The following is an 8,611-nucleotide window of genomic DNA, read 5'->3' as shown; positions in this document are numbered from 1 at the left end:
CCCTTGCTAGAAACCCAAACCTGCTCAGCAAAGGCAGGCTTGCTGTTTAAAAAAACCAGGTAGAAGTCCAGCCTTCTTTGATTTTATAACTAATCCACCCAGATTATGAGCAAGACGTTTTAGCAAAAAATCTTAAAATTGAGATTTGATTTAAAGTTTTGTACAATTAACTTAAACAGTAATCCTTCATATCCAGGTTTTATGAATAATGAATGCATGTTTTTTAAGTGCTGGTGCTATGCAAAGAAATGACTGAATAAATAGTCTCACACAGGAACTAGGGATACAAGGGTATCAGAGAGAATGACAGTTTAATCCAGTCTTAACTTCAGTATTTGAGTGGAAAACATTTCAAAAGGCTTCCTCGTTTGCTTACAGTGAGATAATAAATACCTTAAATCCCACGGTTGGGCTGTGCTGATTTTGATTCATTTTACTAGGCTTCCATAATATCCTCCCTGCTATTATATGATATCCCACTAAAGCCTTCAAACTAATCCCCCTTTTTAAAAAAAATTTAAAAAAACCCTTTAAAAACATATTATGATGAATAAATGACTCTTAGGCAACTTGTAACCAGTTGTTCATTAGGAAATTCATTTCGAGGTTGTCAACTGGAAAGAGGCCAGGTCCTCTGGCAGTTCTGGAGGGCGTGCTTAGGACATCAAAGGGACAAGTTCCAACGTAATCACTACAATGCAAATTTCAAACAAATGGGATAAACCATTAAGACGATGATAACTCTCTAGAGTGCGTTCCTTGCTCCGTGCCCATCAGACTCCCCCAGGAAATAAAACATACCTGGTTTGTTCACATTCTTTACATTGGAGCACCCTTGTTTACAACTTCTGAAAGAAGACCATAGCTCTGTAAAGAAACTCATAACAGGTAGTCCTCAACTTACAACAGTGACCGTTCAGAGTTGCAAGGGCCACTGAAAAAAGCCACTTATGACTGTTTTTCACACTTACAACCATTGCAGCATCCCCATGGTCACGTGATCAAAATTCGGAAGCTTGGCAACTGACTTGTATTTATGATGGCTGCAGTGTCCTGGGGTCATGTGACCACCTTTTGCATCTTTCTGACAAGCAAAGCCAATGGGGGAAGCCAGAGTCACTTAACAACCAAGTTACTAACTTAACAACTGCAGTGATTCACTTAAAAACTGTGGCACGAAAGGTCACAGAATGGGGCAAAACTCACTTAAATGTCTCGCTTAACAACAGAAATTTTGGGCTCAGTTGTGGTTGTAAGCTGAGGACTACCTGTATTTCTAGCATCAAAACCAGGAAGCACAAATGGAGATGGCACCTAGCAAGTCATTCATCTTCCATTTGCTCATTGCATGAAACCTCTGGTTATCTAACAGTAATCAGAAAGAGAGTTAAAATGTAAATATGGAATATTAAGAAAACTGCCCAGTAAATATTATAACTAAAACTCCATTATAGCTAATTGGCACATTAGTTATTGGATAGTACCACTAAGGGAGCAGACTATTTTAACTTCTGCATCATAAAACAAAACTTTGCTCATTCAAAATAAGTCAATCAGGAGGTGTCTTACCACTAGAATCTATTCTGTTATTTGCTGCTTTTTTCCATGCAGGACAGTTTTATAAGAAGGAACACATATTGTAAGTCCTAGATAACAGCTTTTTTTCTAGTTCCTTATGTTGCTTGTCAACCGTATCAAGGGAAGGGTCCAATCAGTTTTCAGAATTATCAACATGCTTCTAGTTTTTTAGACGTTAAATTACTGAACTCATTCTCAATACTGTTGTACAGACTATGGAAAGCAGTAACATTCCAGATCAGACCAATCCTTCATTACCAAACGTAATTATTTCTGTTGGTTTTTCTGATTCTTTGAAACTCTATTAAAAGTAACAAATTTTTCTCTGTTTAGTAAGTCATTTGGTCCCATCACGTTCTTGGCTAACCACTTTTCTTTTTCATTATTTAAGCCTTTATATGCGACTTTCTTAAGATTCAGTGGTACACCAGGATATACAGTAATGTATGTACTATACTGATACAAGATGTACAGTAACTTTTCATTCATGTAACCACAATGGAGAAAAAGAAACCTTTTTTTATTGAAAAGTTTTACAATACATTTTTTTTAAAAAAGGACAAAACCCCTCCCAACCCCCTCCCCTCTCCCCAACCCTCCCCAACACCTCCCTCCCTTCCCCCTCCCCCCTCCCCGACTTCCCAGAGCTCAATACAGGGTATAAAAATACAAGCAATCATAATCTACCTTATGCAAACAACAATAAGATATTAAGTCTATCGCACTTTAACTCTTATAAAATAACTACAAGCAATTTAAATATCACATCAATACTTATTCAAATGCTAGATGAAACTTTTTAGTCCCATATTTACAGAGAAAAAGAAACCTTAACTTTAAAACTTCCACTTATGTTGCTGTTGAATTAAACTAGACCTGTCTTAGTTCCTTTGCTTAATTATGTTACTTAATACTAACATCTTGGATAGAGTAATTTACTAACAGCTAGTAACAAAAGAGTACTTTAATTACCAATTAACGATATTCTACTAAAATAATTCAAATATTTTTATAACTACTTTTAGTTTAAGTATTAAAATGTTTTGTCTGCCTAAAAGAAATGTTAATATGTAACCTGATGTTTGGGCTAAATAGGTCAAACCAAGCAGCTTACTGGACACTGGGACTTTAAACACTGACTTTATTAAACAGTTTGTGTAACTTCTTCTGTTTAAAATGGATCATTCATTATCAAAATGCTTTTGGAAAAGTCTGCGATTAGTACCAAAACCTTAAATAGATTATTCTAAATGGGCAGCCTGACCCAACTGTGCTTTATTTATAAGTAAACATCAGCATTTTTCATAGAGCTTACCCCTAAGTAAAGATATTTAGTTTTGGAAAAGCAAAGAAACCATGTTAGCCAGAAGAGCTATGTTAAAGTATGACTGAAAGTAGTGCTTCTTCAATTTGGAAGATTTTTTTAAAAATATACACATTTTTGAAAAGTTCAGATCTGAGAGTGAAAAAGAGAAAGAAAAAGTACCAAAGGTATCAACTCTGCAGGATTAGGGTCCTAAAAATAGCATCTAAGAGGAAATGTAGACAGGGTTATTAAGCTCCAGCTTGTACTCTTGATGTTTGGGTTGGCTTCAGGATTGTCTGAAAGCTTAAGACTCAAGCAATCACCATCCTATCTTTTTAAAATAACATCTAGTTGTAGCTGTACCTGCCTGAAACTGAATACGCAGGCTCTTCAGAAGATAGAAAACAAAACTAAAGAGTTGTTATAGAAACAAAGCCGGAGATACATTTAGATAAGTGTTACTAGGAAAAAAATAAACAATAAATAAAAGCTAAAGAAGATACTGGATGGAAGTTACGTGCCCTTGGAGAACAGTCGCAACTTCAGATGTGTTTTGTTGCTTTATAAATTGCGGATGTATGCAAACAAATGCATTATGGGTTAATATATAATAAAGATCTATAGACTGGGATCATACAACACACTGGCCTATGGATGTAGTTGGACCCCACAACATCATCTCCAGACAGCCTAGTCAACATTGGGAGTGACCATACTTTGAGGATAACAGATTGCTCACTCTGCTGTAAGTGCAGTAGTCAAAACAACACTGCAGCTCACAACCAGCCTCTATGCGATTACTTTGAGGCAGCTGTCCTTTTCATGAAATCTGAAAATATTCATGGGGCAGTCAGACTCCTTAAAAACGCTATACCCTACACCCTTATATTCTTACTAAAATAGCACTCCATAAAAAAATGTAATTTTTGTTATTAATGGATGAATGCAATTCATATTGTTATGGAAATTAACTACTAGCAAAAGCAGTTAAGCTACAACAAAGTCTGAGTTACTGTTCATAAAATAGCTATAAAACTGCCTGCATTAGTTTGAATTTAACCATTGCACATCACTGTATAATTCCATTATAATATTGTGAAAACATGACATGCTCTTTTAAAAGCTAAATTTATGATTTTTGAGCAATACTGCATTCCTCAACTGCTTAAAGTAGGCTTCCCTAAGATGCTGTCTTCCAGATACTTTGAAAATTCTGTTACTAGAATTCTGATGATAGCAGATTGGAAAAGTCAATTTAAAGGGTCATTAATACAGAAAGAAAACCCTATCGTTATTTATTTATTTTATATGCTGCCCCTTTTACCTACAAGGCCTCTCTGAGTTGCTTACAAACCTAAAAATATAAATATAAAAACAACTAAAATTTTAAAAAGCTATATATATAAAACTAGAATCAAGGAGATGGACAGCATGAGGATGAGATCTTCTAACCCTATCCACCCCTTCCGGTGGTGAGCGCCCTCCCCCTTGGGTCCCCAAGCCAACTGGCAAAACCAGATTTTGATACCCTTCTGGAAGGCAACAATTGATAAACCGTTTCCACCATCGTAATAGTATGATTTATAATAGCCAACTCATCATTTTTTAAAAAAGAAATCCTTGCTATTCATTTATGACAACTGAGAAAAGCATCTCATAATCTTGTTTGCATCAAGCTCATTGAGGGATAGAGAAACCACCTGCAGAAAAGTTTACTGTGAATATAAAAAGCATATTGCTAAGCACATTGATTTGTGCTTTAGATTGTAAGCTGCCCTGAGTCTTTGGAGAAGGGCAGGATATAAATGGGATTTTTTTTTTAAAAAAAAAAAGAGTCTGACTTGCTTTTCTTAAAAAAACAACAACCAAAGACTAGGAACAGATTTAAGATTATTTAAATCACATATAGCATACTCTACGTTATGTCTTAAGTGTTTTTAAAGAACATAACTGAAATTACGCCCATGGGCAAATTCTTTTAAAACCACAGTTGACAAAAACAGTTGCTAAACATTGTAACACCTTGTGATGGAAATAATTCTTAACCCCCGCCCTGATATAATGCTACATCTTATAAAGGCCCATAATTTTCTGGTGACTCCTTGCCCAGAAGAAAATGATTATAAAGGCATCCTGTCTAAAAGTTTTACGTTCAATCTTTCAAATCAGCAAAAAAGAACATACATCTTGGCAGGATAGATCCATAGATCAAAGTTATTTTATCTAGCCAAGAAATCTTTTGATACAGCCTCTTTCCAAGACATCTTTAACCTCTTTCTTCATGCTGGGGTGGAGTAACAACAACAACAAAAAATGATTGACTTCAGCTCTCTCATAAGTTTGGTATTTTAACACCATCAAACGTATTTCTGCTTGGACTATAAAAATAAACCCTCAGTTGTTTACCTATCTTTAGATCCAGAAATGTCTCCAGTAATTTTATCATACCAAAGAGAGAAGCAATCTAGAACTAAGGAGAAATTTTCTAAGTTAGAACAATTAAATCAGTGGAACAACCTGCCTCCAGAAGTTGTGAATGCACCAGCACTGGAAGTTTTTAAGAAGAGACTGGAGAGCCATTTGTCTGAAATGGTATAGAGTTCCCTGCCTAAGCAGGGGGTTGGACTTGATGACCTCCAAGGTCCCTTCCAACATTATTATTATTGATCATCACACACTCAGCCAAATGTTCAGACTGGATTTGGCTACCTATCGAGTCCTTACCAAGGACCTGGGATAGGTAGATGTGGATGTTTGATGGTATTATAGATATCGTTGCAGGATGAAAGCAGTTCCTAGTAAGGCCGCCTTTTGCAATTGATTAATGGTGAATTTGTCAATGCCAATGGTGTTCAAGTGGTGCTCCAGTTCTTTTGGGATTGCACCCAAGGTGCCTATTACTATTGGTACTACCCTTGCTTGCCTTTGCCACAATCTTTGTATTTCTATTTGTAGGTCTTTGTATTTTGTTATCTTCTCCAGTTCTTTCTCGCCTATTCTGCTGTCTCCAGGCACTGCCACGTCCACTATCCAGACTTTTTTGTCTTTCTTATCGACAATTGTTAAGTCCAGGGTGTTATGTTGCAGGTGCTTGTCTGTTTGAATTCTGAAGTCCCAAAACAGTTTAACTTTATCATTTTCTATGACTTTCTCTATTTTATGATCCCACCAGTTCTTGCTTACAGGCAAATGATATTTCTTGCAGATCTTCCAATGTACCATTGTTGCTACTTGGTCATGCCGCTGCTTGTAGTCAGTCTGTGCGATCTTCTTGCAGCAGCTTACCAGGTGGACCACTGTTTCTTCAGCTTCTTTGCATAGGCGGCACTTACTATATGTTGCTGTCTTCTCAATTTTGACTTTGTATGCATTTGTCCTTAAGGCTTGGTCTTGTGCAGCCAGAATTAGACCCTCGGTCTCTTTCTTCAACTTTCCTGCTCTTAGCCATTGCCAGGTCTTGTTATTATCTGCTTTCCCAGCTATTTTTTTAATGTACTGGCCATGTAGTGATTTGTCTTCCCATGCCTCTATTCTGTTCTTCATTTGATCTTTCTAGTAGGCCAGTTTGGTCTCTCCAGTAGTCAGTAAACCTTCGTGATATACTAATTTCAGTGCATCTTCATCACTGTCCTTCAGATATTCTTCCAAAGCCATTTGTTCTTCTTCAACCATCTGATGTACTTGCAGCATTCCATGTCCACCTATTTGCCTTGGTAGATAGAGTCTGTCAATGTCACTGCGTGGATGAAAGGCATGATTCATTGTCATTATTTTTCTGGTCTTCCTATCCATTGCTTTTAGTTCTGCTTGAGTCCAGTCCTCTATTCCAGCTGTGTATCTAATAAATGGAATTGCCCAGGTGTTGATTGCCTTCATGGTATTTCCTCCATTGAGTTTGGACTTTAAGATCTTCTTCACTCTCTTGATGTATTCACCTCTAATCTTTTTCTTGACTTCAGTGTGCTTGATGTTGTCAGCTTGAAGGATACCCAAGTATTTGTAGTAATCTTCCTCATCCAGACTCTTAATGTTATTTTCGTGGGGCATCTTTATTCCTTCAGTTTTCACTATTTTTCCTTGCTTGAGAGCACGTGTGGCACATTTGTCCAAGCCAAACTCCATTGCAATACGTTGGCTATATTTAGGGACAGTGTTCAGCAGTGATTCTATTTCAGATGATGTTTTTCCATACAGCTTCAAATCATCCATGTAAAGGAGGTGGGGTAGTCTGGCAGATGTTTTTGATATTTGATAGCCATGTCCTGAGTTATTCAATGTTGTTGACAGAGGAAACAGTGCAATAACAAATAGTAGTGGTGATAATGAATCTCCTTGAAATATTCCTCTCTTGATATTAATCTCTCCCAGTCTTTCACCATTGACCTGCAACTGTGTCTTCCATTGTGCCATTGGTCTTTGCACAAATTTTCTGATGTTTCTACTGACTCCTGTTATTTCTAGGCACTTGATTATCCAGTCATGTGGCAGAGAGTCAAATGCCTTTTTGTAGTCAATCCATGCCACATTCAGATTGGTCTTCCTTTTCTTGCAGTTTTCCAAGATCATTTTGTCTATTAGGAATTGATCTTTTGTTCCTCTGCTATTGGGGCGGTTTCCTTTCTGCTCAGGTGGAGAGATTGTTTTCAACTACTAGATGCTCCTGTACTGCATCAGCTACCACACCGGTTAGCAATTTGAAAGTTGTTGGTAAGCAGGTAATTGGCCTGTAGTTGCCTGGTGTTGCCCCTTTTGCTGGATGTTTCATTATTAGGTAGGTTTTCCCAGTTGTTAGCCACTTTTCAATTTCTCCTCGTAGTATATTGTTGAACTGCTTGGCAATGAGTGGGTATATAACAGTTAGATGTTTCAACCAAAACCCAGGCAGTCCATCTTCACCTGGTGCTGACCAATTTTTGATCTTCCTTGCTCTTTTTTCTATCATTTTTGTTGTTGTTACTAGTTCTTTCATTTCAACTTCTGTTTTATTTGCATCCACCTCTTTTAACCAAGCCACATCCTTGTTTCTTTGGGTTATCCCATATCTGCTTCTGTTTCTGCACTGCACTGTTTCTTCCTTGTCAGGTACTGACTGATTCATTGCAGTTTCTCCATTGATGGATTGGTAGAAACGTTTCTGATTGGATTGAAACTGGAAATTCTGCCTATAATTTGCAATTCGAGCTTCGTATCTACTGATTTTCCTGGCTATAGCTGTTATTTTCTGCTTTATTATTTTCAGTGTTTCCTTGATCTTCCTTGCTTCTAAGTGGTATTTTACGTGCAATCTTTCAAATCAGCAAAGAAGAACATACATCTTGGCAGGATAGATCCATAGATCAAAGTTATTTTATCTAGCCAAGAAATCTTTTGATACAGCCTCTTTCCAAGACATCTTTAACCTCTTTCTTCACGCTGGGGTGGAGTAACAACAACAACAAAAAATGATTGACTTCAGCTCTCTCATAAGTTTGGTATTTTAACACCATCAAACGAATTTCTGCTTGGACTATAAAAATAAACCCTCAGTTGTTTACCTATCTTTAGATCCAGAAATGTCTCCAATAATTTTATCATACCAAAAAGAGAAGCAATCTAGAACTAAGGAGAAATTTTCTAAGTTAGAACAATTAAATCAGTGGAACAACCTGCCTCCAGAAGTTGTGAATGCTCCAACACTGGAGGTTTTTAAGAAGAGACCGGACAGCCACTTGTCTGAAATGGTACAGG

General features: G+C 37.0%; 1 long non-coding RNA gene across 1 annotated transcript; it reads right to left on the bottom strand.

The window, feature by feature from the left end:
- Positions 1–294: 294 nt before the first annotated feature.
- On the bottom strand, positions 295–1,247 carry LOC308661435. Its single transcript, XR_014024952.1, has 2 exons — positions 802–1,247; positions 295–691 (listed from the first exon to the last, which is right to left on the bottom strand). It is a non-coding gene; the product is annotated as an uncharacterized lncRNA (long non-coding RNA).
- Between the last annotated feature and the right edge of the window lie 7,364 nt (positions 1,248–8,611).

The sequence above is a fragment of the Vipera berus genome (assembly GCF_964194415.1).
Source record: "Vipera berus genome assembly, chromosome: 2".
NCBI classification, from domain to species: Eukaryota; Metazoa; Chordata; class Lepidosauria; order Squamata; family Viperidae; genus Vipera; species Vipera berus.
This window is presented reverse-complemented; position numbering and strand designations above follow the sequence as displayed.